This window comes from Gracilinanus agilis, chromosome 1 (genome assembly GCF_016433145.1).
Source record: "Gracilinanus agilis isolate LMUSP501 chromosome 1, AgileGrace, whole genome shotgun sequence".
NCBI lineage: Eukaryota > Metazoa > Chordata > Mammalia > Didelphimorphia > Didelphidae > Gracilinanus > Gracilinanus agilis.
Genome location: NC_058130.1, coordinates 785137606 through 785151750, shown reverse-complemented (window position 1 = coordinate 785151750; position 14145 = coordinate 785137606). Strand labels below are relative to the sequence as shown.

The following is a 14145-nucleotide window of genomic DNA, read 5'->3' as shown; positions in this document are numbered from 1 at the left end:
TTGCGCAATTAGAAGCCAATGATCTCCCAAGACAGCAAGAACAAATAAAACAAAGTCAAAAGATTGATAAAATAGAAGGAAACATGAAATATCTCAATGAGAATTTGACAGATCAAGAAAACAGGTTTAAAAGAGACAATGTGAGAATCATTGGTCTTCCTGAAAAAGCAGAAATTAATAGAAATTTTGACTCCATACTAAAAGAAATTATTCAGCACAACTGCCCTGAAGTTCCACAAAAAGAGGGCAATATAGACATTGAAAGGATCCATAGATCCCTCTACACTAGACCCTGAAAAGACAACCTCCAGGAATATAATAGCCATATTCGAGAGCTTCCAAGGAAAAGAAAAAAAATCTTACAAGAAGCCAGAAAGAGACATTTAAGATATAAAGGAGCACCAATCAGGATCATACAGGATCTGGCAGCCTCCACACTAAAAGACTGCAAGGCTTGGAATATGATATTCAGAAAGGCAAGAGAACTAGGTCTACAAGCAAGGATCTCCTACCCATCAAAACTGTCTATATACTTCCAGGGGAAAGTTCGGGGATTCAACAAGATAGAAGATGTTCAAATATTTGGACAGAAAAGACCAGGACTAAATGGAAAGTTTGATATCCAACCACAAAAACAAGAGAAACATGAAAAGGTAAATAAGAAACAGAAGGGAAAGAAAGAAAACTCTTATTTTTCAAATTTGCCCCTTTAAGGGCTTCAATAAGATCCAATTATTTGTATTCTGATATGGAGAAATATTATGTATAATTCTCTAGTGAATTCTATTCTCAATTATAGTATTCACTATTATAGTAATTAGAAGAATTATTCATAGGGAGAGGTTGGAATACTAAATGGTCTAAGATGATATTGGTGGGTGGGAAAGAGGGGGGTGAATAGTAGAGGACACCAAGAGAAACTTGAATGAGTAAGAAAAATAGGATGTTCTATTACACACAAAGAGAGCATGAGAAGAGGAAGGGATGAACACTATTATAAGAAGGAGAGGAAGAGAACATTAAGAGGTAATATTTAAACCTTACTCTCACAGTAATTAAACCTGAGAGGGAAGAGTAGCTATATCCATTGAAATATAAAACTCTATCTAACCCTACTGGGAAAGTCAGAAGGGATAAACCAAGGGGAGCAGGGGAGTGTGGAGGTCAAAAAAGAGAGGGGAGGAGAAGGGAGAGGGAAATCATTAGGCCTTAAAAATAAAAATAGGGGAATAATAAGGGAGGAGGTAGAAAGGGAAGTAAATAAATGGAGGGGACAAGGGATACTGGCTTAAAACAAACCACTGGTTTAAAAGGAAATAGTGTAAGAAGAAGGGGTAGAACTAGAAGAGGATACTAAAATGTTGGGGCATACACAACTGATAATTATAACTCTGAATGTGAACAGGATAAACTCACCCATAAAACAGAAACCAATAGTAGAGTAGATTAGAAACCAAAATCCTACCATATGTCGAGAAGAAACACATATGACATGGTGGACATACACAAGTTGAAGGTAAAGGGCTTCAGCAAAATATTTTGGGCTTCAAATGAGAAAAAGGAGGCAGGAGTGGTGATCATGATTTCTGACAAACCCAAAGTAAAATAGATATGATTAAAAAAGACAGGGAAGGTAATTACATCCTGATAAAAGGCAGGATAGACAATGAGGAAATAACAGTGCTCAATATGTATGCATCAAATGGCATAGCATCCAAATTTGTAAAGGAGAAACTGGCAGATCTCAAGAAGGAAATAGTTAGTAAAACTATACTAGTAGGAGATCTAAATATTCCTCTTTGAGAGCTAGATAAATCAAACAAAAATAAATAAGAAAGAGATAAGAGAGGTGAATGGAGTCCTAGAAAAATTAGATTTAATAAATATGAGGAGAAAAATAAATAGGGTCAAAAAGGAATACACCTTCTTCTCATTAGCACATGGTACATTCACAAAGATTGAAAATGTAATAGAGCATAGAAACATTGCAAACAAAAGCAAAAGAGCAGAAACAATAAATATAAACTTTTCAGATCATAATGCAATAAAAATAATAATTAGTAAGGGCACCTGGACAGGCAAATTATAAACTAATTAGAAATTAAATAATATGATCGTCTAAAACCAGTTAGCCAAAGAAGAAATCATAGAAACAATCAACAATTTCATTGAAGAGAATGACAATGATGACACATTCTATCAAACTCTGTGGGATGCAGCTAAGGCAGTACTCAAGGGGAAATTTATATCCTTGAGTGCACCTATTATCAAATTAGGAAAGGCAGAAATGAATGAATTGTGCGTGCAACTGAAAAAACTAGAAAGCGAGCAAATCAAAAATCCCCAGATGAAAACTAAATTAGAAATACTAAAAATCAAGGGAGAAATTGATAAAATCAAAAGTAAAAAAATTATTGAGTTAATAAATTAGACTAGAAGCTGGTATTTCAAAAAAACATATAAAATAGACAAAGTACTGGTCCATCTAATAAAAAAAGGAAAGTATAAAACCAAATTGACAGTATCAAAGATGAAAAGGGATACCTCACCTCTAATGAAAGGGAAATTAAGCCAATCATTAAAAACTATTTTGCCCAATTACATAGCAATAAATAGGACAATCTACATGATATGAATGAATATTCACAAAAATATAAATTGTCTAGAAGACAATAATCCCATATTAGAAAAAGATATTGAACAAGGCATCAAAGAACTCCCTAAGAAAAAATCATCAGGGCCTGATGGATTCAAAAGTGAATTCTATCAAACAGTCAAAGAGCAACTAATCCCAATACTATACAAATCATTTGATATAATAAGCAAAGATGGAGTTCTACCAAATTGTTTTATGGCACAAATATGGTACTGCTTTCGAAGCCAGGTAGATCGAAAAGAGAGAAAGAAAACTACAGACCCATCTCACTAATGAACATAGATGCAAAAATCTTAAATAGAATACTGGCAAAGAGACTCCAGCAAGTGATCAAGAGGGTTATCTGTCATGATCAGCTGGGATTTATACCAGTTATATAAGGATGGTTCTACATTAGGAAAACCATCCACATAATTAACCATATCAACAATTTAATAAACAAAAATCACATGATTATCTCAATAGATCCTGAAAAAGCCCTTTACAAAATACAGCACCCATTCCTATTGAAAACACTAGAAAGTATAGGAATAGAAGCACCTTTCCTAAAAACAATAAACAGTATATACCTAAAACGATCAACAAGCATCATATGCAATGGGGATAAATCAGAAACCTTCCCAATAAGAACAGGAGTGTAATAAGGATGCCCATTATCACCTCTATTATTTAACATAGTACTAGATACACAACAGTAGCAATTAGAGAAGAAAAAGTTGAAGGTATTAAAATAGGCAATGAGGAGACTAAGCAATCACTATTAGCAGATGATATGATGGTCTACTTAAAAAATCCTAGAGAATCAACTAAGAATCTTGTAGAAATAATCAACAATATTAGCAAAGTTGCTAGATACAAAATTAATGCACATAAATCATCAGCATTTCTATATATTTCCAAAACATCACAGCAGCAAGATGTAGAAAGAGAAACACCATTTAAAATCACCCTAGATAATATAAAATATTTAGGAATCTATCTACCAAAACAAACACAGCAATTATATGAAAAAAACTACAAAACACTTTCCAAACAAGTAAAACTAGATCTAAACAATTGGAAAAACAATGATTTCTCATGTTTTGGATGAGCTAACATAATAAATATGATCATTCTACCCAAATTAATATACCTATTTAGCGCCATACCTACCAAACTACCAAAAAAACTTTTTTACTGAATTAGAAAAAAGTAAAACAAAGTTTATATGGAATAACAAAAGATCAAGAATATCAAGAGAAATGATGAAAAAAATGTGCAAAAGGGTGGCCTAGCAGTACCAGATATTAAACTATATTATAAAGCAGAGGACATCAAAACAGTATGATACTGGCTAAGAGACAGAAAGGAGAATAAGTGGAACAGACATGGGGTAAATGACATCAGCAAGACAGTATATAATAAACCCAAGGAGCCCAACTTTTGGGACATGAATCCACTATTTGACAAAAACTGCTGGGAAATTTGGAAAACAATATAGGAGAGATTAGGTTTAGATCAACATCTCACACCCTACACCAAGATAAATTCAGAATGGATGAATGACTTGAATATAAAGAGGGAAACTATAAATAAGTTAAGTGAACACAGAATAGTATACTTATCAGATCTCTAGGAAAGAAAGAATTTAAAACCAAGCAAGAGTTAAAGAAAATTACAAAATGTAAATTAAATGGTTTTGATTATATTAAACTAAAAAGCTTTTGTACAAACAAAAACAATGTAGTCAAATTCAGAAGGGAAACAACAAATTGGGAAAAATCTTTATAACAAAAAACTCTGAAAGGGGTCTAATTCCTCAAATACAAAAGGAGTTAAATAAAATATCTAGCCATTCCCCAATTGATAAATGGGCAAGAGACATGAATAGGCAATTTTCAGGTAAAGAAATCAAAAGTATCAATAAGCACATGAGAAAGTGTTCTAAATCTCTAATAATTAGAGAAATGCAAATCAAAACAACTCTGAGGTATCACCTCACACCTAGCAGATTGGCTAAGATGTAAGAAGGGGAGAGTAATAAATGCTGGAGGGGATGTGGCAAAATTAGGACATTAATACATTGCTGGTGGACTTGTGAACTGATCCAACCTTTCTGGCTGGCAATTTGGAACTATGCTCAAAGGGCTACAAAAGAATGCCTACCCTTTAATCCAGCCAAAGCATTGTTGGGTTTGTACCCCAAAGAGATCATAGATAAAAATACTTGCATAAAAATATTTATAGCCGCACTTTTTGTGGTAGTAAAAACTGGAAAATGAGGGTATGCCCTTCAATTGGGAATGGCTGAACAAATTGTGGTATATGCTGGTGATGGAATACTATTGTGCTCAAAGTAATAATAAAATGCAAGAATTCCATGTGAACTGGAAAGACCTCCAGGAACTGATGCAGAGTGAAAGGAGCAGAGCCAGAAGAACATTGTACACAGAAACCAATACACTGTGGTAAAATAGAATGTCGTGGGCTTCTGTACTGGCAGTAATGCAGTGACCCAGGACAATTCTGAGGGATTTATGGAAATGAATGCTACCCACATTCAAAGGAAGAACTGAGGGAGTAGAAATGCAGAAGAAGGTCAACTTCTTGAACACATGGGTTGAGGTGGGCATGATTCGGGATGTAGTCTGGAACCTACCACATCAATGCAAATATCAACAATCTGGAAATGGGTCTTGATCAATGACAGAGGAAATGAGCAGTGGGTATGGGGGAGGCTTTAGGGGGTGAAGCAGAAAGTAAGAGCATGAATCATGTAACTATGTTAACTTTTCTAAAAAATAAATATTAATAAAAAGGCAGTATAAACATTGAAGAAATATCAGTACTCAATATGTATGCACAAAATAGTATAGATTCCAAATTTCTAAAGGAGAAGCTAGTGGAGCTGAAGGAGGAAATCGACAGCAAAACCATACTAGAAGGGGAACTCAACCTTCCCCTATCAGATTTAGAAAAATCAAACCAAAAAATAAATAAGAAAGAGATAAGAGAGGTGAATGAAACCCTAGAAAAATTAGAGTTAATAGATATGTGGAGAAAAATAATCAGGGACAAAAAGAAATACAACTTCTTTTCAGCAACACATGTGACATTCACAAAGATAGGCCATGTAATAGGGCATTGAAACATGGAAAAAATGCAAAAAAAAACAGAAATAATAAATGTAACCTTCTCAGATCATAATGCAATAAAATAGTTATTAGTAAGAATACATGGAGAGGCAAACCAAAAACTAATTGGAAATTAAATAATATGATTCTCCAAAATAATTTAGTGAAAGAACAAATCATAGAAACAATTAATAATTTCATGAAAGACAATGACAATGAGGAGACATCTTACCCAAACCTATGGGATACAGCCGAAGCAGTTCTAAGGGGAAAATTTATATCGCTGAGTGCATATATCAACAAATTAGGGAGGGTAGAGGATAATGAATTGGGCATGCAACTTAAAGAAGTAGAAAATGAACAAATTAAATACCCTCAGATTAAAACAAAATTAGAAATTCTAAAAATCAAAGGAGAAATTAATAAAATCGAAAGTAAAATAACTACTGAATTAATAAATAAGAATAGAAGCTGGAATTTTGAAAAAAACAGATAAAATAGGCAAAGTACTTGTAAATATAATAAAAAAAGAAAGAAAAAAACCAAATTAAAAGCATCAAAGATGAAAAGGGATACCTCACCTCTAATGAAGGGGAAATTAAGTCAATCATTAAAAATTATTTTAACCCAATTATATAGCAATAAATAGGACAATCTACATGATATGGATGAATATTCACAAAAATATAAATTGCCTACATTAACAGCAGAAGAAATAGAATTCTTAAATAATCCCATATCAGAAAAAGAATTTGAACAAACTATCAAAGAACTCCCCAAGTAAAAATAGCCAGGGCCTTATGGATTCACATGTGAATTCTATCAAACATTCAAAGAGCAACTAATCCCTATACGATACAAATTATTTGATATAATAAACAAAGAAGGAGTCTTACCAAATTCCTTTTATGACACAAATAGGGTACTGATGCCAAAGCCAGATAGATCAAAAACAGAGAAAGAAAATTACAAACCGATCTAATTAATGAAAATGGATGTAAAAATCTTAAATAGAATATTAGCAAAGAGACTCCAGCAAGTGATCAAGAGGGTTATCCATCATGATCAGGTGGGATTTATACCAGGAATGCAAGGATGGGTTCAACATTAGGAAAACCATCCACCTAATTGACCATATAGACAAGCAAACCAACAAAAACCACATGATTATCTCAATAGATGTTGAAAAAAGCCTTTGACAAAATACAACACTCATTCCTACTGAAAACACTAGAAAGTATAGGAATAGAAGCGCCTTTCCTAAAAATAATAAACAGTATATGTATATATATACATATATATATGTATATGTTAAACCATCAACAAGCATCCTATGCAATGGGGATAAATTAGAAGCCTTTCCAATAAGGTCAGGTATCAAACAAGGATGCCCATTATCACCTCTATTATTTAACATTGTACTAGAAACACTAGCAGTAGCAATTAGAGAAGAAAAAGAAATTGAAGGTATTAAAATAGGCAATGAGGAGACTAAGCTATCACTCTTTGCAGATGATATGATGGTATACTTAAAAATCCTAGAGAATCAACTAAAAACCTAGTAGAAATAATCAACAATTTTAGCCAAGTTGCAGGATACAAAATAAATGCTCATAAACCATCAGCATTTCTATATATTTCCAACACATCACAGCAGCAAGAAGTAGAAGGAGAAACACCATTTAAAATCACCCTAGATAATATAAAATACTTAGGAATCTATCTACCAAAACAAGCACAGGAATTATATGAACACAACAACAAAACACTTTCAAAACAATTAAAACTAGGTCTAAACAATTGGAAAAACATTAGTTGCTCATGGGTAGGATGAGCTAACATAATAAAAATGACCATTCTCCCCAAATTAATTTGCTTGTTTAGTGCCACACCTATCAAACTACCAAAAATCTTTTTTACTGAATTAGAAAAAAAACTATAACAAAGTTTATTTGGAAGAACAAAAGATCAAGAATTTCAAGGGAAATAATAGGAAAAAATGTGAAGGAAGGTGGTCTAGCAGTACTAGATATGAAACTATACTATAAAGCAGTGGTTATCAAAACTATATGGTACTGGCTAAGAGACAGAAGGGAGGATCAGTGGAATAGACTTGGGTAAGTGAAGTCAGCAAAACAGTTTATGATAAACCCAAAGCGCCCAACTTTTGGGACAAAAATCTACTCTTTGACAGAAACTGCTGGGAAATTTGGAAAACGATATGGGACAGATTTGGCTGAGATAAACATCTCACACCCTATACGAAGATAAATTCAGAATGGGTGAAAGACTTGAGTATAAAGAAGGAACCTGTAAGTAAATTAAGTGAACACAAAATATTATACTTGTCAGATCTCTGGGAAAGTAAAGTTTTTAAAACCAAGCAAGAGTTAGAAAAATTTACAAAATCTAAAATAAATAATTTTGATTATATTAAATTAAAATATTTTGTACAAACATGAACAATGCAACCAACATGAGAAGGGAAACCACAAACTGGGAAAGAAAATCTTTATAACACAAAATTCTGACAGAGGTCTAATTACTCAAATATACAAGGAACTAAATCAATTGTATAAAAAATCAAACAATTCCCCAATTGATAAATGGGCAAGGGACATGAATAGGGAATTTTTAGATAAAGAAATCAAAAGTATCAATAAGCACATGAGAAAGTGTTCTAAATCTCTAATAATTAGAGAAATGCAAATCAAAACAACTCTGAGGTACCAACTCATGCCTAGTAGATTGGTTAAAATGAGAGAAGGAGAGAGTAATTAATGTTGGAGGGGGTGTGGCAAAATTGGGACATTAATGCACTGCTGGTGGAGTTGCAAACTGATCCCACCATTCTGGATGGCAATTTGTAATTATGCCCAAAGATTGATAAAAGACCGCATGCCCTTTGATGCAGCCACAGCATTGCTGGGTTTGTACCCCAAAGTGATCATAGAAAAACAGACTTGTACAAAAATATTTTTAGCTGCACTCTTTGTGGTGGCAAAAAACTGGAAAGTGAGAGTATGCCCCTCAATTGGGGAATGGCTAAACATATTGTAATATATGTTTTTGATGGAATACTATTGTGCTCAAAGGAATAATAAACTGTAGGAATTCCATGTGAAGTGGAAAGACCTCCAGGAATTGATGCAGAGTGAAAGGAGCAGAGCAATAAGAACATTGTACACAGAGACTGATACACTGTGGTAAAATCTAATGTAATGGACATCTGGAATACAGCAATGCAAAGACCCAGGACAATTCTGAGGGATTTTTGGAAAAGAACGCTACTCACATTCAGAGGAAGAACAGCAGGAGAGGAATCACAGAAGAAAATCAAATGCTTCAATACATGGGTTCATGAGGACATGATTGGGTATGTAGACTCAAAAGGACCACACCAATGAAACTATCAATAATATGTAAATAAGCCTTGATTGATGGCATATGTTAAAAGCAGTGCAAATTTGAGTTAGCTATGGGGGAGGGTAGTTTGAGGGGGTGAAAGGGAATGTAAAAACATGAATTATGTAACCATGGAAAATTTTTCTAAAAATAAAACAATTAATTAAAATAAAAAAATAAAGCTATCATGAAAGTAAAAAAGTTAATTTCAATGCACTTATGAATTAAGTATTTCCTTTCTCTAACCTCCTTAACCTTCTAGTGATTTTGGTCCTCTCCCCCATTTTCCCCACATGTTTCTTTATGGAATATAAATGTATTCCATTTTGTCTCTTTTCCCCTTTCTCTTAATATTGTCCTCTTCTTTTTTAACCTCTAGCTTTATATATATTTATACATACATATATTTATATATCTTGACATTTTATCCTACAGAGTTTGTCACTCTTCTATCTACCCTGTTGATAATAACAATTTTTAAGAGGTACCACTATCATCTTTTATGGGGATACAAATTATTTGAGCCTATTGGTTCCCTTTAAAAAAGGTTATTTGGTTTTTTTGCTTTTCCCCCCACTCTCTTAATTACCTTTTGGTGATTCTTTTGAATTCTGTGTTAGGGCAGCCAATTCTTTATTTACATCTGTTTTTTCATGAATGCTTGGAAGTTTTCAATTTTGTTGAATGACCCTACTTTCCCCTGCAAGAATATAGTCAGTTTTGCTGGATAATTGATTCTTTGTTGTAGACCCAGTTCCCTTATTTTCAGGAATATTATATTCCATGCCTTCCTGTCCTTCAATGTAGATACAGCCAGATCCTGTGTTATCTTAACTGGTTCCCTGGTATCTGAATGACTTCTTAGCAGCTTGTACTATTTTTTTTTCTTGTTCTGGTAATTTTGAATTTCACTATAATGTCCCTGGGAGTTGTCAATTGTGGATTAAATATAGAAGGTGAGATCTGTGGATTCTTTCAATTTCCACTATTCCCTTTTGTTTGAGCATGTCAGGGCAGTTTTCTTGGATAATTTCTTGTAGGATAATTTTCAGGTTTTATTTTTGCCATCATCAATAATTCTTAAATTATCTCTCTGGGATCTGTTTTCCAGTTCTGTGGTTGTGTCAATGAGGTGTTTCATATATTCCTCAATTATTTCATTCTCATGATTTTTTTTATATATTCTTGTTGCCTTGTGAAGTCATTTGCTTCTAGTTGTTGGATCCTGATTTTTAAAGACTGAATTTCATCCCTGGCTTTTTGGTCATCCTTCTCCTTCTAGTTTGAATTTCTTTGTAGTTCATTTTTCACCTTCATTGTTTTTTTTTTCAAGCTAGTGAATTTTGGCTTTCAAGATACTATTTTCTTGTTTAAGGTCATGTATTTCCTTTTTTAATTTGACTTCAGCCTCTCTTGATGGTTTTTTTGAGTCCTTGAGTTACTTGAATTTTGAGATCTTCAAAAGCTTGTGTCCAGTTCCTTGGAGTTTCTTTGTTGTTTTTTTTGGTGTTCCTTGTACTTCTTTTTCATTTGTTCTTAGTTCTCTTCTTGGAAAGAAGCTGTCAATTGTAATTTCTTTTTTCATTTTTGTTGTTTACTCATATTTTTTCCTTCTTTCACTCCTGTGACTTCTCTGCTCTGCTGGCTGACTACAATAAGCAGATGGTTTTAATGCAATTTGATGTAAGATCTTCCCCAGTTGGTAATAGTAATTTGCATCTACTTTCTCTACAGTCTTTGGAGGAGGGGTGTTGGAGTTTCCCTGCCATCTGCAGACTTCTTATCTGTCTTACTGATGGGATTATTCCAGGGTGGGATTGATCTGTCTTGCTTGATGTGTCCTGAATCTAAGTCCTCAAAAGAAGGGAGGGGAGGCAAGATGGAGAGTTTTTGCTGCACCTAGGGTGCCCTCTCTGGGTTTTTCCTCTAGCCACCTTCCTGTGTCTGTGTTCAATGCCTTGACCACAGTGCCATCAAGACTCTCTCCCCGTACTAGTGCATTTGCCCACCCAGAGATTCCAGAAGCCACTAGAGATTTTGCACAGCACGTAGGGGAGGGATCCTGGGATTCTTCTTCTTCCTTACCCTCAAACAAAACAGTTCAGGAATTTAGACCTTTTTTACTTGGCGTAACTCTTGAGGTGTTCAGCAGTAGGATCCCCCAGTTCTGTCCTGTTGTTATACTTAGTTTTCCTTCCCCTTGCAGCCCTTTGTTTTCTATCTTGGCAATGAAGGGTGTGGAGTTCTGTGGTTTTGCTCCTTCTAAGCCGCCATGTTCCCAGAATCCCTATTTTATATTCTATAATGTTCTTTTTGCCTTTTTTTTTTAAAAAAAATCAATACAGTGTACTGGTTCCAAGGCAGAAATGTGGTAAAGGGTAAGCAATGGGGATTGTGACTTTCACAGGGTCACATAGAGAACAAGTGTCTGAGGCCAGATTTGAACCCAGAACCTTCCATCTCTGGGATTAACCTCAATCCATTGAGCCACCTAGCTGCTACCTATGTCTTTTTATTACCTAAATTCTTCCTATATCAATTCTGTGGAGAGAGAAAGTATTTTGTGCTTCCCTAATTTATCTATACTAATACCCTTTATTTCATAATCATGAATTCATTTTGATTTTCCTTGGAATACGTAATGAGGTGTTGTTCTCTGACTAATTTCTGTCAATCTTCTTCTAGTTTTGCCATCAGTTTTTGTCAAATATTGAATTCTTTTTCTGAAAGCTTGTATCTTTCATTTTCTCAAAACACTATATTATTATGGTCATTTACCATTGCTTGTTAAATGCCTACTCAATTCTATTGATCCACTATTTTTTCTTACCCTAGATCATATTATTTTGAGGGTAGACACTTTATAATGTGGTTTGACATCATCTATGCCTCAGCCTTCTTTTACATCAGAGCACCACAGGGAAGGCCATGGTGACTGTGAAGATCTTCTCCATCTTGTCCTCCAGTGCTGGGCTACTGGGCTGCATCTTTATTCCCAAATGTTATGTGATCCTTCTGAAGCCAGACAGAAATACCCAGGAACAAATCAAGAATAAATGAGATTCCAGAGGAATGATATTTTCTGGAGCACAACCATTCTGTTCCTGGAATGATAGGCTTGAGGAATAATGCACATTACTCTAGCAGAGTCATGTTTATCTGTTTGGGTGATGTGTGAGCCCTAATTAGTATATCGTGACATTCACTCTGGATACCTCCCAAGTTCCCTCTCATACACGGACTGTATCCTCAATTTTGATGACTACTGCTTTTTTGACCATGTTGATGATGCTGTGGGTTCAATCTCTCCTTTTATGTTATCTTGGCTTTCTTACTGTTATTGTTACTTTAAAACTCTGGATATTTAGTATTTTTTATTCTTTTATGTACCTTCAATTTCAACACCTCTGTATTTTCTCAATGGTCCAAGAATCTTACTCCCTGGTTCTCCACACTCACCCCTCCTACAAGGACCAACCCCCAACCCAGAGAAGAATCCTCCTCTTTGGGACAGAGAGGATTAGCCCAAAGTCAAAAGTGATACTCCCTTCCAAGGTGTCCTTAGTGGGTGGTGGGAATCAGAAACAAAAGTGACTCCAACCAAGAGCTCAGATTTTCAGGGGCTGAAACTGTGGGCTTTTTCTGGAAAAGCCATAGGATAGGGTCATTGGGGAGGGAGCCACAGAGGTGTATGGGAGCCATACAACTAAATAAACTAGGGAAAAAACTAATTATAAACTAATTAAATGACAAATTAGAGAGACTGAAAAATCAAAGAAGAGATTAAAAAAACATTTAAAATAGGAAAATCATTGTATTAATTTTTTTAAAAGACAATTAGTTGGCTTCATGAAAACACTATTAAAATAATTAACTATTTAATAATTTGACCAAAAAAAGAAAGTAGATCAAATTCCAATATTAAAAAAAGAAAGTAGATCAAATTCCAATATTAAAAATGAGACAAAATTAGAACCAATTAAAAGGAAATTGAAGCTATTAGGAATGATTTTGCCCAATTATATTTAAATAAATCTAGTAACTGAAGTGAAATAGACAAGTATTTTAATATTTTAAATTGTCCAGATAAACAGAAGAAATGAAATACTTAAATAATTCCATTTTAGAAAAACACTTGAACAAGTCATCCAATGAATACCCTAAGGAAAAATCTTAGGGTCAAATGGATGCATAAGTGAATTGTATCAAACTTTTAAAGAGCAGTTTATTTCGATACTATATAAACTATTTGGAAAAATATCTGAGAAAGGATCACTATCAAATTCCTTTTATGACATAAATATAGTGTTGTTAATAAGCCAGGAAAGATTAAAAAAAGAGAAAGAAAATATGGGTTAATATCTCTAATTAATATAAATGCAAAAATCTTTTAAAATTACATTTTATTTTTCCCCAATGTCAAATAAAAAATTTGAAAACGAATTTTTAGGAGTCTCAAATTATTTCTAATTCTGCCCCAAATGGTAAACAATCTCATTTGGATTTTAAATTTGCAATCATACAAAAATGCTTTTCAATATTAATCATTTCATGGTAGAAAACCAATATAAAATTAAGAAAGAAAACAAAAATCTTTAATCTGATCTATATTTAGATTCTCTCACTACCCTATCTGGAAGAAGATAGAATTTTTTGTCATGAGTCTTTTGGGATTACTTGGGATCATTTATTGCTGAAAGTAGCTAAATTATTCACAGTTTTTCATCTACACTATTCCTATAACTTTTTGCAGTTTTTTCCTGGTTTGGATTGTTTCACTCTGCTTCAGTTCATTTAAAGTATTTCCAGGGTTTTCTAACCTCTTATTGGTCATCATTTACTACAGCACAATAATATGCAATTACAATCATATACTATAATTTAGCCGTTCCTGAAATCATGGGTATGCCCACACTTTCCAATTATTGGACCCCCCAAAAAGACCTGCTTTAAAGTTTCTTTGTAAATGAG

The 14145-nt window shown here is 33.8% G+C and overlaps 1 protein-coding gene across 1 annotated transcript in view; it reads left to right on the top strand.

The window, feature by feature from the left end:
* LOC123245883 (immunoglobulin lambda-1 light chain-like) overlaps positions 1 to 14145 on the top strand; it is a 1010762-nt gene that overhangs the window by 427135 nt on the left and 569482 nt on the right. The gene's annotated exons all lie outside the window — the stretch shown is intronic.